General features: G+C 39.0%; 1 long non-coding RNA gene across 2 annotated transcripts; it reads left to right on the top strand.

Annotated features, from left to right (window-relative positions):
• The first annotated feature begins 2901 nt into the window (after positions 1-2901).
• Positions 2902-14175, top strand: LOC147335014 (uncharacterized). 2 transcript variants are annotated; one of them, XR_015128510.1, is made up of 4 exons: positions 2902-4051; positions 4511-4587; positions 7652-8011; positions 12919-14175. It is a non-coding gene; the product is annotated as an uncharacterized LOC147335014 (long non-coding RNA). The 2 variants fall into 2 exon arrangements; XR_015128509.1 differs by lacking the exon at positions 2902-4051 and having other exon boundaries at positions 4352-4587.
• The last annotated feature ends 4066 nt before the right edge of the window (positions 14176-18241 follow it).

Here is an 18241-nt window from a genome sequence, read left to right as displayed (position 1 = left end):
TCAAGTCTCCAAGTTCATTCTCCAACTCCTGTATGCATTGGATCATTGCTTGTTGCTCATCTCCTTCCATGATGGCAGTCAAACATTGGCTGCTTCTTCACTCCAGTGTCCCTCCTGTCCTTGCAAAAGAAACTAAAATGAATAAAACTAAAATGAGACAAAAAGCAGCCACTCCCTTGGATCCTTTGGACAACCCCAAAAATGTTACAGAACACTAAGATGTAAAATAAAATGCCCAATATCAATTAAACATAAATTTTCCAAAAATTTGGTGCAGGAGTGCATTTTTGAAAATGAGCCATGAATACCTATCAAAAGCTATCACAGTGGCACAAGAACATTCTTTATTTATTTTTAACTACCATGTTATAAAGAAGAGAACAAACTTGGAGCATGAGATGAATGACCTTCATACCCCTGAACAATCTTACAATAGTCCCTGTATGGGCCTCATCGCAGTACCATTCCCCAACTTTGATTTAAAACATGGTTTTGAAGTACAATGACTCACACATGTGTCCCTGATGAATGACCTCTCACCCCCATGTGGAAATGTATCGCCTAAATTTTTGAGCGCCATTAAGTCACATTTGGACTTCTTTGCTTGCAGATGACACCAACACGTTGGCCCATTACGAGCTGCAGTAATACAATCCTGCCTTAATAAGTGTACTTGACTTTGTTGTATGCTGTGTAAATGTCACTTTTGGGCTGTGCGAAATATGCAAAGCAGAATGAATATTATATTTGCTAATTGCTAATGACTGGTTAGTGGCCAGTCATGTTACATGGTCCTACTATCAGTAGTAGGTGTTATTTTGTTTTATTTTATTTATACTTATTTTTGGTTGATTGCTTTTGTAGAGATCACCTGGGGATTGTTTCCTCTGAAGTCTTCCCCCCGTGGATTACGAGTATGTTTTTATTTTGTGCTGTACATTCATATATTGCACTCAGTTAAGTTAAGAGTTGTGTTCAAGGGTTGGTGCTGCAGAAGCTTACTATTGGCCTTTGCTGCCTTTTTTCCATTTTGTTTGGGTTTCCTCCTGTCCTTTCAGTAACTGGGCAGTAATTTGCTTTAGAGTCAGCTTTTTGTGTTAGATTTTTGTGGTGACCCAGAACATTTGATCTGTGTGTTTTACTTGGGTTTTGAAGTCTCCTTTTTATAACAGTGTTTAAACCACATGTGGGATCTATGGAAGCTATTAATGTTTTTTTTAATGTAAGTTATCTAATTAGTGAAGTTTGTTTCTGTAACATCTTCACAGTACTAATCGATAGGTCATCTGCTCTAAACTGAAGATTAAATTTATTTGGTAGTTTGAGTGTTTGGTTTCTGAAAGATGGATTTATAAATGCTTAATTTTGCTAAATCACTGGAATGATGCCCTTTTATTAGCTGCAGGTCACCAATATGTTTGTGCAGTAGTGTTAATCACAGAGGACATATTTGATTTCAGATTTTGAGTCTATTAATAAGTTATGTTTTTACTCACGATCTAAAGGCCAAAAGTGGAGGTGACTACTTGCCCTGGTGGTAAGATCATCCGTGGTTTGTGATTATTTATGCATCGCCCACTGGTAAGCCACAGCTCTGAAACAGCTAACAGCACACGCAAATAAATTATTGGCTCTTCTGATGTCTGTTTTACATTTCTGTTAATAAATTATTTATTTTACACTCTGAACCACGCCCGTGTCTCAGGTGTTGCAGACCTGGGTGCCTTCTTAGTAATTTGCAGTGTTTCAAACGCCCCCACCACGATGCCGCCCTGGGGAATTTCACCCAGAGAATATGGGTGGAATTCCCCAGGGCAGCGTTGTGGGGTTTACCCCGTGACTGTGAAACCTTCAACCTCCTAATCGCCACAACAACATTTTGTGTTTGCAAAATTTGATGAATTCGGGTCAGCTGTAGATAATAGCACCAAAACAGGCTAGGACCACCCCTGGTCCTAGCCTGTTTTGGTGCACTCCCTCCCTCAAAGTTTGCCCATTCTGCGCTGCAGATGGGTTGCTTGTGTTAAAAATTTTAATTGCCTTAATAGCGATAACGGCGTTAACCTTGATAGCCCTAGTTTTTTTTTTTTTGTTTTTTTTTTTATATTGCGAGTTGGTTATTAGATGCCGCAGCCAGCCAGAGCATCCCCGCCGTCCCGCCCCTCTCCTCCCTGTGCAGCAAGCAGCAGGCGCACCTCATGGATGGAGGGCACCCAGTACGCAAATGGGCAATAGAAAACGGCCTTTGCGATCGCAAGAATGCACTGGCATGATGTCAGGGCAGTAAGGGTGCGAGCAACCTTTTTTTCTTTTTAATACATGATGCACCACGATGCAGCCCTGGGCTACGGCCCATGTCGCCCATATCAAAAGCCGGCACTGATAATAGCGGCAATATACAGTAAACCCAAGTCTTTGAAAACCTGAATGAACTGAATTTGGATAAATTCCCTGAACTCTGTTTGTGTCTGACAAGACTGACAGACTTTGCAGTTAAATTATGGTCATTGGTTAGAACACATAGTTCCCCTTCCCCACAACCCACACAGTTCAAGGCCCTTCTCACTGTGGTAAAAGAGGAAATGTGAAATATGAGCTTTTAATATTGTTTTATGTGTTTGTTGTTTGTTCTGCTAAATTGCGGCCCAACATCTCAAAACAGAAACCATTCAAAGCAGTAAAGCATCATTATTATTTCTGATTCTGATTAAACATTAAACTAGTGACATATATACTCATGTGACTCCTCAAACAACTAACACGTTTTGTCACTTTACGTTATTTCTATGCTCTGTCTGCAGCTACATTTATTTCATCTCCCAGTCTGTATGAACTTCCTGTCCGTCCACGCTGGATGAGGAGTACAAAGTATTTTTGAATAATGTGTCCTGTAACCATGCATCAAACGGTTGTTAAAAATAACACAAGTGGACCCCGGTAGCAGATCACTCAGACACGCTTGGTAGTAGTGAAACAGATTTATTTAGAATGAAAAACACAAAAACATTAAGGAGGCGAGGGAGCGCGCACACGGAGACACTCGAGCGTTAGTAAACAGGGAAAGGTGAGATACTTCAATGGTGGACATTGGTTGCACACAGATGTTTTACTTTGGCAGCAACTTAAACAACTGAGTCAAATTAACACTTAAATTCAAAACACATAAACCCAAGAAGGTGGTCAGTCTTCTTTTTTTCAGTCTAAAAATTGGAGCGCTTACTTGTCACACATTTACTGAGGACTCGGACGAGGTGCGTGGACCTCGTGGCGGGGTTGGCCATGATAGTGTAGGCGGGCAGGGTGACTGACATCCAAAGGTGACAAACGAAGGAAAGGTAATGCAGACTGGCGAGCGCTGAAGTGACCCTCAGGTTGTGGACGGCTGGGGTGACAGCGAAGCAAGGTGGCAGTAAAACAGGCGAAAATAATCCCAAAAAGACTTTGATTACTGGAGGATTTCCACACGAAACACGACTGAGTCATTACCATTTGCTCAGACAATACTCTGACAACAGACTTCTACCACTCCGCTATTTAACAAGTGTGTAGGGAAATGCCGTGAGTCACCCCCCGCGCGCCTGCTACATAATGGGGAACCACAGCAAAACATGCGAAGCAGATGTAACAACAGACAGCTGTAGGGACCGAATGCTTTAAATGTAAAGGATATTTCAGTGATTATTTTGAAATATTGTCAAACGCTGTTACAGATTGTTCGGTTAATAAAGATGAAGTTTATACTAGACCGCGTTTGAGTGTGTTGGACAGCTGTAATTATGAAACGGGCTTGAGACGTGTGCAAATTTGAAAGGGTGGGCAGGGCTTTTCGGCTGAACTAACGAGGAAGTCCTGAAAGTTTTTTCTGCTTGAAAAGCTGCGTCATTTATTTATTCCCCATGTTGGGAGCCATGTGCAGCTGGATGAACAGTCGGAGCTCTGGATGAGCAGAAATGTGGATTCTACCGCAGAACGTTTGAGAGAACGATCAAAGTTTGGGTTTCTTTTTATTGAGGCTGCTTCTGCGTCCGAGTCGGGAAACAAAGACACGACAGTAAGTACATTTGTGTTGAGGCCTGCTGCATCATACAGTGTAATGAAATCTCCCGATTTTCCTGACATCTGTATGCTTTAAAATGGAATGTTATAACAACAGTGGCCTGAAATTGAAACCCACGAAAACATCACAACTAATTGAAAAAAAAAAAAGTCGTTTGCATTTCTCCGCCTTGCATTGACAGGGCCTAAATTATTTTCTGCTCCTTCCATGTGTTGCTTGCCTGTGTTCCTGCCAGATGTCCAGAAAAGATTAAAAAAAAAAAAAAAAAACAACAACCCCAAAACAACAAAAAAAACGTGTCAGAATAAATGTATTACATAACAGCTGATAATCTAAGATGCACTATATAATAAAATACTTGATTGTCTACTGGAGCTGTGATATGAGTTATTTAATAAATGTTGTAAATAATGATGTAGTTAAATGTTCTCGTTCTGCGGTTTCACTCTTTAGGGCTCAATGAAGAATGCCAGGCTGCACAGCTCTCTTCTTCTCAGCATTAACAGCGACTCTCTTCTGTGCTGTAGTCGGTGAGTAGCTCCTAATGTTTCTGTTTCTAATGCATACACATTCTAAAAATAAATGTGTAAGCTAAAAAAATGTCAGTTTAAATTAATTTTTTGAGTTACGACAATTTATTTCAAAATTATATTGAACCCACAAACTATATAAAGTTAAGGGAATTTTGTCTCTACAATCAAAAGTCATTCTAATGAACCCTTACTTACTTTTGAGTAAACACCTTAAAATGTTTTTAAGTCAACCAATTAATATGTTCCTTAACAATTTTTCTACATTATTTAAAAGTATTTAATCTGTTATGCAGTTAATCACAGTCATTACAAAAGTTAATCATTAATCATTTAAAAAAATTAACTTGCTGATTTTCTTCATCATCATTTATTTTAGCGTTTTCTTGTTTTTGCATTTGTAATAGGTTATTAAATAAATTAATCTTAAATAAATTAAGTCAACATTGTCTAAGCAACTAATGATTTTATATGTAACTGTAGATATTTCAACACTTTATGTTTAAACATTGAAAATAAACTTGAAATGTTTTTTCCCCAAAATGTATAAACACATTAGCCTTCAGTAAATCGTTTGTAACATCAAAGTAAATTTACACAATCAGCCTTTATGTGTTTAACGCCACAGTAACAAATGTGTTGAATCTGTAACTCCACTTACAAAAAAAAACATTTAGCAAAAGGACTACCTTCAACCAATTGTTAAATACATGTTAACTTTCTATGCACTCTGAACCTCTTAAAGTCTTGCATCTTTCTTTTATATAATGCAGTAAAAAACGTTTAAAATCAGTTTTACACATACAAGACTCAGTTTTCATAACAACATAATTAACAGTATTGTGCAATGCGTAACAGAGTTCTATTATGTGATATTATGCACATGTGTAGAGCACAGCACCTTGGCATGTCCTGTCCCTCAAGGATTTTTGTTCCCTCCACCACACTGATTGTAGTCTTATTGTCAGATCCGGGCGTGTACTGGTCACCAATCAGCACACCAATTTTTTTAAACACCTGCTTTTCAAGGTTAGCCTTAAACTCTTCAGTATGTTAAAGAAAATCTAAAAAAAGGTTAGTGGATTATATCATACACTGTTATCCTAACTAAATCTTAATTAATTTAGATCATCAGTTTAGTTCTTATTTATTTTTTAAAATTACGATATCATAATACAAGTCAATAAAAACAGATTCACTATTTTTTTGTTTTATATTCCTCCCAAAGCAGATGTTTGGTTAATATATCTAACTCAAGTTATAATAATTAATTAGAAATTTCCAGTTTGTTATTAAATTTGTTTCCCTCTTCCACTTCTACTTCTATTTTGTCATGCAGACACTGAAATGATTAAGTGAAGCCCTAATTTCCTTATTTAAAATTTTTAAGGAGCCTTTTGCAATGGCCAACACCTATGCTGAATGGGCCACTGACATGTGTGTGATATGGGGCGATTATTGATCAAGATGTGACCTAAAGTGACTAAGACGGAATCATGATGAAGGGTATGCAGTTCTGAATAAATGGGTTTTGCAACATGATTTCAAAGTTGTGAGAGAGTGACTCACATTCATTCCTATGGGCAATTTATTGTTTCCAATTAACCTGTCCCCACCACTAACTGCCTGTCTTTGAACTGTGAGAGGAAGCGGGAGTACCTGGGGAGAACCCAAACAAACATGTAAAACCCACACAGAAATTGGTGGAATTGAACCCAGGCCATTCATGCTGTGAGACAATAGTGATAACCACCAAGCCCACCAAACTCCATGAAAAGGTTCTCTTCCAGGTTCAGTGGGTACTTCGATTGTGCCATTTAAGAAAAAACTCTAAGTATTGAAATAAGTATAAACCAACAAATTGAATTTTGAAGCCAAAGTTTTAATAATTATCATACTTCAAGACGCATGTCATTGATCTGCCCGATTCTCACTTCCCTTGATGAAACTACATCCATCAGTTTTGGGGTCCAGTGGTCAAGTTTAGCCATAAAAGTAGATTCAAGGCTTGCAGTGGTTATTTCCCCGAGAAACTTCGACCATTTTTACAAAAAAATGTCAGGCTTCACAAATATTTTCTTTTCAAAGCACACATTGCTTATGTAAAGTTTTAATGGCAAGTAGAGTCACATAGTCTTTGCCAGGATCATACTACTGAAAGCTTATTAACATATTCCCATATAGTCTGGTGGTTAAGCCTTCTGGTTTCCACCTAGGCGGCCTGGGTTTGACTCCTGGGAACTGTTTACATACTTTTGTTAGGAATTAATAAAGGATTCTGATATCATTAATATTGTCATATTAACATAGTATTTCCAAAAACGCAACTATTCCAAGAAAGGTAATAGTGATAGATACTGGTCTTAAGATCAAGAGCGATACTTCAGTTAAGCTTTATCACAAGCGTAACCGAAATAGTTTACAATATAATATAATGTGTTAGGCAAGTTTTATAAAGACAGAACGTGTGAGGCAAACAGACCAACTCTACAGGACCCCTTCTCACAGACGTATTCACAGTTTAAAGGCTTCTAACTCTGGTTTAAAAAAAAGAAAGTGATTGAAATTAGATAGCAAAATTTATAATATATGTATATAAGTCTTATCCATTCATATGCTAAAGTTCAAAATGGCTAAATAACATTGCTAAATAGTAGCATTACTTACATGTGGTAGTGCAATATTAGGTTGATGTAATTACCAAAATTATTAAGTCAACAGAACCCAAAAGCTCAGAAGACGTATCTCAATAATAAATTTGAGTTTTTCTGTTACAGCCATGCATTTAATCAAGTGGTGGTAACAGGTTTGATGAATTGTTTTTAGGGTGTGTACATGTACACATACAGACATGTACATACTTTAAACCTTTAAAAAAAATGTATTTAGATTTATTTTCTTTAGAGCAGTCTAACTTCTGAGCTTGTCAGTGTGCTTAATGAATTTGAACGCCCAGTCTAACGGCTTAATTTGTCCGCTATTTGCTTATATACTCATTTAGTTTTGAGCATTTTTTTTAATTACTCCTAATTATTCTGTGTTGGTTTCTTTTTAACCCCTGAAGGTCAGACTAAATTCACTGTGAGTGCAAAACAGGAGGTCTACCGTGCAGAAGAAAACACTAACGTCACAATGATCTGGCTGCTCCATTTTGACACGAACAGGCCTCCTGACTCCCTGCTAATAGACCTAATGAATGTGAGAAGGACGACACAGATTTTCTTCTATGACAGTGAGCGTGACACTGAAGTGTACCCAGATGAGAACTACAGAGGGCGACTACATTGTAATCCACGGCTAGCCAGGAAAGGACGGCTTGAATGTCTTTTAACTGATGTGAGGCTCAACGATACGGGGACATACGACTGTGTGATTGTCCTTAACAGAGAAAGTAGCTACAAAACATGTGACCTCAATGTTAAAGGTAAGATGACATCACCATCTCCTTTGTTGGTATCCAGGACAATAACTAGACAGGAAAGAAATATTTTGACCTGAATAATCAAGGGATACCCAATTAGTGTGTTTCTTACACTAAGGGACATTTTTCCAGCTTTATCACAGTCAAAAAATAAATGAATAAAAAGAATAAACAAATGTGTCATTTCAGGTTGGGAAAATTCACAAACTGTATATTAAAATATCTACATAGCCAACTTAATACTACTTAATACTTTAAAGGTATCTCCTTGAATGAAACGGTAACTAAACCCCATGCTATATTATCAAAATATAATATTAGAATTGCAATGAATGTACTCTGTTTGAATCTGCTTATGTAGGATACATACAGTAAATTTTATAGATTTTTTTTTTTTCGTGCTACCTACATTGTAGAGAGTAACTTTACCTCCACTCCTAAAAAGAGAAATTAGTATGGTATTACAGTGGGATTCAGCAGGTGGGGGGACCCTAAGACCTGTGTAGTGTCTCAGCATGGGGAAAATAATCACAACTTACATAATTAATATGAGCTTCAGTAGGTTTTCTTAGTGTACATGATGTGTTCAGCTGACCTGCTGCTCTTTGCGGGTTTACACAACTGAATTCAACAAGTAAGCAGTTTCACATGCCATCTTGGCTAATGCCCATCAACTACACTCACAATATATGGAGAGATGACCCAAATGCAGGACTCCAGGCTGGCTAAGAAGGTTTTATTACAGCGATATGAGGAACAGGTAAATGTGCAGGGATGGTTTGGGTCCTGGCCTCCCTAACCCTAGGAGCAGGAACAGGCGTAGGAACTCCCTGGACACCAGCCCTCCCCACCCGAGGAACAGGTACGGGTGAAGGAGTGGACTGTGTCTCAGCTGCCCTCGCTCTGGGAGCAGGCGATGGCTGGACACTAGTTGCCCCCACCTGAGGAACTGGCACAGACATGCTGAGCCCTAGCCCCTCTAGGAACCAGGACAGGGACTGGCTGTGCCCTAGCCACCATAAGCCAGGAAACTAAAGTAGTAGTAGTAGGTTGGGTCTGAACCACTCTGCAAGCAGAAACAGGCAGTGAGAGAGGTTCTGGCATGACCACAGGAGGAGAAAAATGATCAGGTTCAAAGTCGTAAATGTCCTTCGTGAAAGCCTCAGAGGGCGGAACAGTCTTTATGGATGTAGCTGGGTACTGAACAGTCACTAGCGCTTTAGCAGAGTGAACAGAATCTTTGACTTGGGGTGAGCAGGAGGATGTCTATATCACTCACCCAAGGGAAGTGCTCTGCATGAGAAGAGCAATAGCAGCGGGAGCCTTGCCTCCCCTTGGCGGAGGGAGCAGAGAAACTGGGTGATTAGTCTCTGGAGAGCCCAGACAGGAGGCAGAGTTGCTGAGCCATGTCAAGGAGGAAAAGCTGGCATGAACCATGGTTTCCACCTCAGTTTCCTTTCCAAAAAGGAAAGCGCTGACTACTGCAGCTCATATTTTTCAGAATCCGCTGGGTCCATTCCGTGTTCGAGTCACAGGTCTCGTCATTCTGTCATGTTCAGTGGGTGGAAAATGGAGAGAGGACCCAAATGCAGGGGCATTGAGGGCTTAAAAGAACTGGATAATGAGGAGGGTTGGTGTTATGCCCAGGGCTGGACTGGGACAAAAAATCGGCCCGGGAATTTTGACTAGAGACTGGCCCACCAGGATAAAGATTGAAAATGTGACGTCATTCAGGGGTAAAACCGCAAAGGATTCTGGGAACTTGTGGCAAGAGGTATTAGCGATAAAAAGAAACCCAAAAAATGCCAAGAAGCTGTTGTATTATTAACTGCAATAGCCGGTCGCATGACAGCCACGGGAAGCCGACGGGTAAAGAGATCGTTTTTTTTTTTTTATCGGATTACGTCGTTGAAGAGAAATTTTTTAAGCCATGTTTCCGAAGTAAGAACCGACAGATGGTCTGGATATACCAAATATAACGTCTCAGAACACTCCAGCTCACATGTTAGTCTGCTCCAAGCATTCCCACAAAGGTCAGTCTTCTGTTGTAGTTAATACGTCATTTTTCTTAACATAATTGGTGATATAGGTTACAAGCAAGTCTGGCGCTGAACAGAAATTGTCGCGCTATGCTCCTTTATTTATTGTGCATAAATAGTGAATTGTCCTGACACAATATTGCGTTTCGCTTCTGTTATTGCCATGGTACATTGACAAAAACATATACTTTTATTCACAGGGTAAAACAGTTGTTTTGTATCACTAATTGCCCAGTACAATTACAGCATACAATATTATTGTCATTGCTACATTTCTGTAATGCTACCAGAAATTATTTCCACTACTAATTAATTACCGTTGAGCTCAAAGGTTATATTAATAAACGGTTAACGAATGTGTATCTATGACGACGATTTGTGAGACTGGTAAACTTACCTTTGTTCGTACGATGGTCTTTCGTTCTACACGGTGCATTTCAAGGTCCTGTACCCATCCGTCGGTAAACTGTACCTGGGCTTGTTGCAGTGACCTGAAGTTACTAAACTTCATGAGTGTATGCACTCACTCCAAGAACCGTATAATTATAAATATGAGCGTGGTGAAAGTTGGGCAGCACGCTGACGTCTTTTGTCCACTCTGTGTGCTCGTAAGGGTCTGACCCTTTCACTGGTTTGATTTTTTCCTCGTATCTTTTCTTTGTCTTTTCGTCGAGTCTGTCTTTGTACGGACCGGCATTGTTCTCCTTTTGTTTTGTACATTCCTTTTTTGTGCGGCAAAGAAAAAACAAGAAGGTATTGGAACCGGAGAATGAACGTTTTGCGGTGCTGCAAATGCTTGCATTTGATGCCGGTACTTGGATTGTTTTGCCACGAGTTCCCGGCATGCAATGCGCGAAAATCACGTGATTGCTAAACAAGGGGGAGGGTGCATCCAGCCTCCTCGGCTGTAATTGGTCCAGCCCAGAGTCGATCATGACCAATTGGCCCATCCAACACCTTTCATTATATATACCCTTCCTAAAAAAAAAAAAAAAAATCCATCGGCCCATAAAAACAAAAAATCGCCAGCGGCCCACCGGGCAAGTGCCCGGTATGCCCGATGGCCAGTCCAGCTATGGTTACGCCCCTAGTCTAGGCGTGTAGGGACGCACATAAGGTTGGAGGAGAGAGAGACAAATCCCCGCCCTGGTTCCCAAGCCAAACATCCAAACCAGTTGTGAGTAAAAAGGTGATTTTATTTAAGGAAAAGAAGCATAGCTCCAGGGTGAGCCCAGGCCAAAATAATAAACAAAACCAACTAAGTCCCACCAGAGAAAAACTAACTAAACCCTAGGAAAGAAACAGAACAAACAAATGACAGAGCTATCCCTCACTCCCTACCCGGAAAACAGGAGAAAACGGTTCCAAAAGAAAAGGCGGCTCACCCCTTCCGCTTCAGCCCAAGAGTGCCTACGCTCTCAGCTAATGCACTAGGAGCGGCTTTCACAATTCACGCTCACACAAATACACAATAAAAATACAGGCTGGGAAAACCAGGGTCAGGGCCGCGTCGGCTGTCAAGCTACTCGCTCGCTCCACTCTCTCTCCCTCTCCCTGTGGATCTGTCAGAGTGGCTTTTTGAAGGTAGTCACCCGCTCCATGGTCCAATCAGCCGCTCACTACTCTTCATTAGGGGAGGGACCTGGAAAGAGTCTTAAGCACAGTACAGAAACACAGAAAGAAAACAGCCCACACAGGGTCCTCATGGCCACAGCCGTAACAGTTGGAAATAGGTGAGAACACAGCTGGAATAAATCTAACTAGTGACCCTAATGACCCAGACAAAGTAGAACTAAACATAATGCACAAAGACAAGAGGTTATCACAATAAAACTGGAAACATACATGGGAAACTTAGTGACAAAAGTCCAAATGGAAAACACTAGGTCAAACACTGAGGTACCCTGACAGATGTGCACATACATTTTTTTTTAATGCACGGCAGAACAAGAGCACAATGGTAAGGTGCAATCTCTATCAAAGAGAGAAACAACTGGAGATTACTGTACTAGCCAAGCTACTGCTGGCTCCAGTTTCACTGCTCTGAGATCAGTGATCAGTCTGCACTTATTGTGGAAACAGGTAGCATTTGCAAGTATAGAAGCACCTTCATTTATCATCATAACTCATGAGTATGTATTATGTTAGAAACTTTTAATACCTTGTTTAGCACATGATTAATGAAAGCTTTGCTGATGGAGAGGGTAACTCCTGCCATGTCTGGTTAAACCACTTTATAGTTTCACTAGCCCCGCCCACTCAAGATCAAAGTGGGCTGTACACTATATCGCCAAAAGTATTTGCTCACCTGCCTTCACATACATATAAACTTGAATGACATCCCATTCTTAAACCACAGGGTTTAATATGATGTCAGTCTACCCTTTGCAGCTGTAACAGCTTCAACTCTTCTGGAAAGGCTTATCACGAGGTTTAAGAGTGTTTATGGGAATTTTTGACTATTCTTCCAGAAGCACATTTGTGAGGTCAGACACGTTGGATTAAAAAAAAAAAAATTCACATAATTTATGTGCAGCTAACATAACTGTGTGATGTCATAATGTCAAAATGGACCCAATTCTCATAGAAATGTTTCCAGGACCTTGTTGAATCTATGCCATGAAGAACTGAGGCAACTCTAAAGGCAAACGAGGGTTCAGCCTGGCAGCAAGATGTAATGAGTGAAATGGCCAGTTTGTGGTTTTTGGAAATTGTTTTCACACACCGAGGAAACGTAATAAAGAAGTTGTGTTGTGTAATCCTAGTGCTTAGTCTGTACCAGCTTCTCCATTTTTTTAACTAGTGACTAGGTTTTCTCAGAAGTTCATATTTATTGATCCTGTCACTCATGCTTGTTCAATGTCTTCCCAGCTGCCTTCAAAACACCTGTGGCAGAGACATCAACACCAGTGAAGAGTGGAAGGAACAGCCTATATGCAGTGCCAGCTTTGTTTATAGTGGCGATTTTTGTACTTTTCCTTTAGTAAATAACTACTGTCTATTTATGTGAAGTAGCAGCCCATTACAGATCACTCCTGAGACTGTAATGAGGCTGCTGACAGTTTTTTGAAGTATTGTCAAAATTCCTCAGAGCTGTACCACAGAGCAGTGCACACTTACATCATCCTCCACTGTCCCATATTTAACACAAACTTATGCACTTTTATTCCCAAGTTTGTTTGTTTTTTCAGTGATTTTTCCATTTTTTTTTCCTCTCTGACCTGCTGCATCCCATGTTGATATGTTTAGGCTAAAACATGTGGAAAAGAGAAGTTTAATCATCACTTCACCCAAAAATACTATTTATCCCAAATCTGAAACATGTTAGTTCATCCTAGCTGGATTGTTATTCACATCACAACATTGTCATTATTCACACAATGTATTTATTTTTCATTGGTACAATGTGTGACTAGCACAAATGCTAACCATAAACTGAAAGTAAAAGGGTTAGCAGCTGCTTTGTTATAGTTCTTACAATTTTAATGCTACCTCAGCTTTATAAGTTCTGAAGGAGTTAAAAAATATGCTGTTAATTAACTCTGGTGCTAATGGAGCTCCTTCAGTTTACATATAAGTGTTTTTGTATCGGCTTCTGTTTGCAAACCATCTTCTTCTATGGAGCAGTTTAGACTTGATAAAGGTTTATGTGTGCAGCTACGTTTTAAACCTCAACATGGTCAAAATAGTTTGCTGTTGGTCATTAACACAAGCTAGAGTTATGAAGTTCACTGATCAGTGTTTATCCATTGTTGACCTTAATGCGCTTTGCTCAGCAGCTCAAGACTTGATTGGAATCAGTAATTTGATGAATGTTTTTTTTTTTTTTTAATTTCCTTGACGTTTCTACCTCATATTATCCACTTTACATTGGTCCAGAGGAGTCGTCCATTACAGATTACCTCTCAGTTAACCTCTTTCTGTAATGGAATGTTAATATTCACTGGGATTTCCTGGCCAGATTTGAATCATCCACCAGACACTGTAATGTCTGCTGGACATTTTTTTCAAGTTGTTGGTGTGACCAGGGAGGTTGGCAATGAGTGAGATTAATTACTTAGTGGAATATGTTCTAACTCATGTTTTATCAAAGGGAGCTTCATTAATTCATAAGATTCAGGCACGTGCAGAGGGGGGGGGGGGGCTATAGGGGCTTGAGCACCCGCCCCTTTCCTGATGGGTGCCCAAAGTGCCCTTTTGATAAGGCAACTTTAAAAAAAAAAATATATATATATATATATATATATTTTTTTTTTTTTTTTTTATGTGTGTGTGCGTGCGGAGTCCTGTCTGTGCCCCTCAACAATAATATTTAACTATTAATCACAGTTTTGCTAAATAAAAGGCTCTGGCTTGCATCAGTCACATGATCACATTTAACCAATGATCGCCCTTGACGGCAGAACGCGCTGGTTACGAGCCGGGAACGAGCTCACAAAGAGCACGCGCATTTTTTGCGGTCCGGAGCTGTATGAGAAACACAAGTTAACTCAGAGACACAGACTGATGCGACAAAACCAGTAAGTAGGTGTACAGCGAACACTGTAGTGTGTAGCACACAGGAGTATTAGCTTATTACATACACGTTGGTAAGCTGTCTTGTTGCAACTGACGAACTGAAACAAACGAGCGTGCTGTGTGTGCAACAGCGCGACAAACATTACCTGTCCTTTTATTAACTGCACAAGTAGTGCTGGTCATAGCTGCTGGCTACCTGTGTAAGGCTGTCATGGGTCTGTAGCTCTGTCACCGTTTTAGGGAACATATTTAGTTTTAAAGTATTTAGAACATATTTAGTTTTAAAGCAAGTTACAGGGCTTTTCCTGCCTTTCTGGAGGGATTATATTTCACTAAAAAACGATCTAATATGCATGTCCACATAATAATTATTATAATTATAATATATTAAAACACAAGCTGTATTTTAAAGAACATACATTAAGAAGCAGATTATATTACATTTATATTTTAAATAAGACAAAATTTGGATTTTACAGCAGTAAAATGATTGTATCTCTACAGTTTAAAAATGTAATAAGCTTTGCCCCTGCACAGAGTGGATAGTGAAACAAATGGAATCATCATAATGACATTATTTCATATTTATTACTTCCCCCTCCTCATTGCTTTATTATTGTAGCTCTAGTAATAAATAATAATGTAAGGATTCTGGATCAGCACCATGATGCCCATAGTATATACAGTATTCTGAAGAAGGTCTAAAATGTCACTGTGTGTGCGTGCATGTGTGTGTTTTATGTATATGGATTTAAAAAAAAAAATATTACTCAGGATATAACATTGTCCAGACATGCCTGGTAAGGACATGAGGAGGAAACAGCAGGAGCTGTGTGAGGCTACTAAAGGCAGGGCTATAACATTTTTCTGTCATCATTTTATTATAGATTAAGTGCAAGAGTTGTTAGGTGTGGATAATTAGATTATAGTTTATTGCAATAACAAGTTGTGCCTTGTTCTCAGATAGACAGCAAGTGGAGAGTGATATATGAAATGATGGGATGGAAGGAAGAAGAGAAGCAAAGAGTGATTCACAGGCAGAGCCTAAATTATTTCTCACAGTTTTTTGTTGCCTTATGGTTCCAAGCGCTGTCACCAATCTTTGCATTTTGTTATTATCTCATGACACTTGTTTAATCAGCTACCATCTCTCCTGTGGACTTTTTAATGTCTACAGTCTCAGATCAACACAGCCCTGCCCTTCCCATATTAGATTCTTGATGAATGTGTGTTGTTGTTATTCAGCCTGGTTCAATGTGCCCCTTTTTAACTTTGAGCACCCGCCCCTTTAAACCTCTCTGCACGGCCCTGATAAGATTAACCAATGAGAGGCTCTCTCACCTTATTTGTTGCTGTTATACTTTCTAATAAGCTTTTTTGGTCTCTGACTGGGGTGTTAGCTTTTTCTGAGCATTTTGTTGAACCATAGTATATCCCTCTGGTCTTAATTCCAGAGTTAGATCCTCGAGGTCTTTATTCCATCTCCTCTTTGTAATCAACTGAATGAACACTGATTTTAAAAAAAAACATGATGACACATTGTTTTTCAGAAATTTCAGAGAAAAGCAGCAGAACAGCAGGAAAGTTTCACTGAGTAAAACATTCAGATTAATCTGTGGCATGTCTGCTTGAACTCTAGTGTCATAGTGTCCTGTTTTATAAACCTTCGAAACTGGACCATCATCATTAGCAGAGGTTGACAACGAGATCGACGCTCACACATACCACAGCTTCAGCTATTTGTTTATCAGCAAAACTGGAGACAGGGTTTGAGAACAATGCACTAAATGGGAAAGTATCCACAATTTGTGGAGGTTTACTCAAACACATCTCAGCCTAAGATGTCTTTATTATTTTTTTAAAAATAAAATACCTCAAACCTACTGAGAGAAAGCTGATCTCTCACCAACTTTATTGGGATGTGGAGATTGGGGGAATGCACTGCAAAGTGGGCAGACTCAAGGGCACTGATTTTAGGAGTTTGTAGAAGTACAGTACATGATCAACTGTAAAACTCTGCTAATAAAAACTGTATAAAAATAAAGAGACATGTCTAGATCTCCTTTTCGGGATGAGAAGTAACAAGAGTCCAAGTGAAACAATGCAACAGAAGACAGGTTATAAAATATTATTATAACTGCTCTTATATTATTATTATTATTATTATTATTATTATTATTATTATTATTATTATTATTATTATTATATTAGTTATATATTATTATAGTTTAATAGTCCGCGTTATTTTCAAATCTTTATAGAAAGGACAAACAACAGCCACGTTTTTGTCTTCTCACGGAAGCTGAAGAAGAAATACAGATCACATGACTGGAACAAAGTTTAAACTGTTTGTGTGTAAAATTGAGTAATAGTGTCTCTATTACGGATGAATCTCAAATTCACTATGAACACACACAATAATTTAAATTGAATTTTTTTAGGCTCATTTGTTGTTTTCTGTGTTTTCCATAATCTGAAACAAGATTGAGTCTTGTTCCAGATTTGTTTTCATTCTGCACTGAAACAGAATAAGTTTTTATCCAATAAACAGGTGCCCGTTCTTCAAAGCAAACACCTGTTTATACCTATTTGACAGAGTTATACAGTTATGAATGTGTCTTTTTCAGTGGCTGTCTGTTTTTTTACAACAGATTATTCATTGCATTATTACTCAGAGCTGAGGCGTTGCGTACAGTGGCAATTTTCATTAATCATTTCTAAATCCAAACATATAACTACAAAAAACCCTTTCCAACTTTGTTAGAAATACAAAATGTGATTGTTTGTCAAACAGTTCAAAGTGTGCCTTACCAATTTTACTGGGTGATAGTAGAACTTCAATGATGCGACTGACAATTTTTATTTTACAGTTTTGACACAATCAGCTTTTTAGAATAGAATAGAATAGAATAGAATAGAATAGAGACTGTATTGTAATTCAGAACACACACCAGTTAGTTGTCATCAGAACGGAATTTCAGTGCATTTACTTGCCATCAGACTGCACGGTATAAATAAAAATAAATACAAATATAAAGGTAGTAGAAAAAAAAGAATCTAGGATATGTACACGTAAGAACATAGGAGACAATTTCTGTATAGACTATTGTTGGTGGAAACGATTGTACAGATTATTCAATGCTTTTTAATGTTTGGCTTCTTTGTGAGGTTGGGATTATCAGCTGTGTTGTGCAGAAGTCGGCTTTATTTGACAACTGTTAGAAACCATATAATTGTAAGAACCAATCACCTAAGTAAAGATAAACAGCAGTCCATCATTATTTTAAGAATAGTCAGTTCAGAAAACTGCTAAAACTTTGAATGTGTCCCTATGTACAGTTGCAAAAAGCATCAAGCACTATGATGAAACTGGCTCACATGAGGACCGCCCCAGGAAAGGAAGACCAAGAGTCACCTCTGCTGCTGAGGATAAATTCATCTGAGTCACCAGCCTCAGAAATCACCTCAGCCTCAGAGGTTAACAGTACCTCAGATTAGAGCCCAGATAAATGCCACACAGAGTTTCAGTAGCAGACACATCTCTACATCAGCTGTCCAGAGGAGACTGAGTGATTCAGGCCTTTATGGTCAAATAGCTGCTAAGAAACCACTATTAGGCAAAGCAACAAGCAAAAGAGATTTGTTTGTACCAAGAAACACAAGGGATAAAGATCAG

The sequence above is a fragment of the Aulonocara sp. 'chitande type north' Nkhata Bay genome, linkage group LG3 (assembly GCF_057382095.1).
Source record: "Aulonocara sp. 'chitande type north' Nkhata Bay isolate Kocher_YH1m ecotype deep benthic linkage group LG3, A_spYH_male_GT1.1, whole genome shotgun sequence".
NCBI classification, from domain to species: Eukaryota; Metazoa; Chordata; class Actinopteri; order Cichliformes; family Cichlidae; genus Aulonocara; species Aulonocara sp. 'chitande type north' Nkhata Bay.
This window is presented reverse-complemented; position numbering and strand designations above follow the sequence as displayed.